The sequence below is a fragment of the Penaeus monodon genome, chromosome 31 (genome assembly GCF_015228065.2).
Source record: "Penaeus monodon isolate SGIC_2016 chromosome 31, NSTDA_Pmon_1, whole genome shotgun sequence".
In the NCBI taxonomy this organism is placed as follows: domain Eukaryota; kingdom Metazoa; phylum Arthropoda; class Malacostraca; order Decapoda; family Penaeidae; genus Penaeus; species Penaeus monodon.
In genome coordinates, this window is record NC_051416.1 from 17,467,128 (window position 1) to 17,467,327 (window position 200).

Sequence of the window (200 nt, forward strand, 5' to 3'; positions counted from 1 at the left end):
ATCTAAATACTATTTCATCTCCTGTCAACTGACTGAGATAAGAAAAATATATAATAAAAAAGTTGTTATAGAAATGTAAAACACTGAAATTAAAAGCTTATGCTTACATTGTTAGACTGAATCTGCATATTTATTTAGAACAAGTTTTCCACATTTCTTTATCTCTTTTTCTACTCACTCTTTTGTTGTTGTTGTTGTGC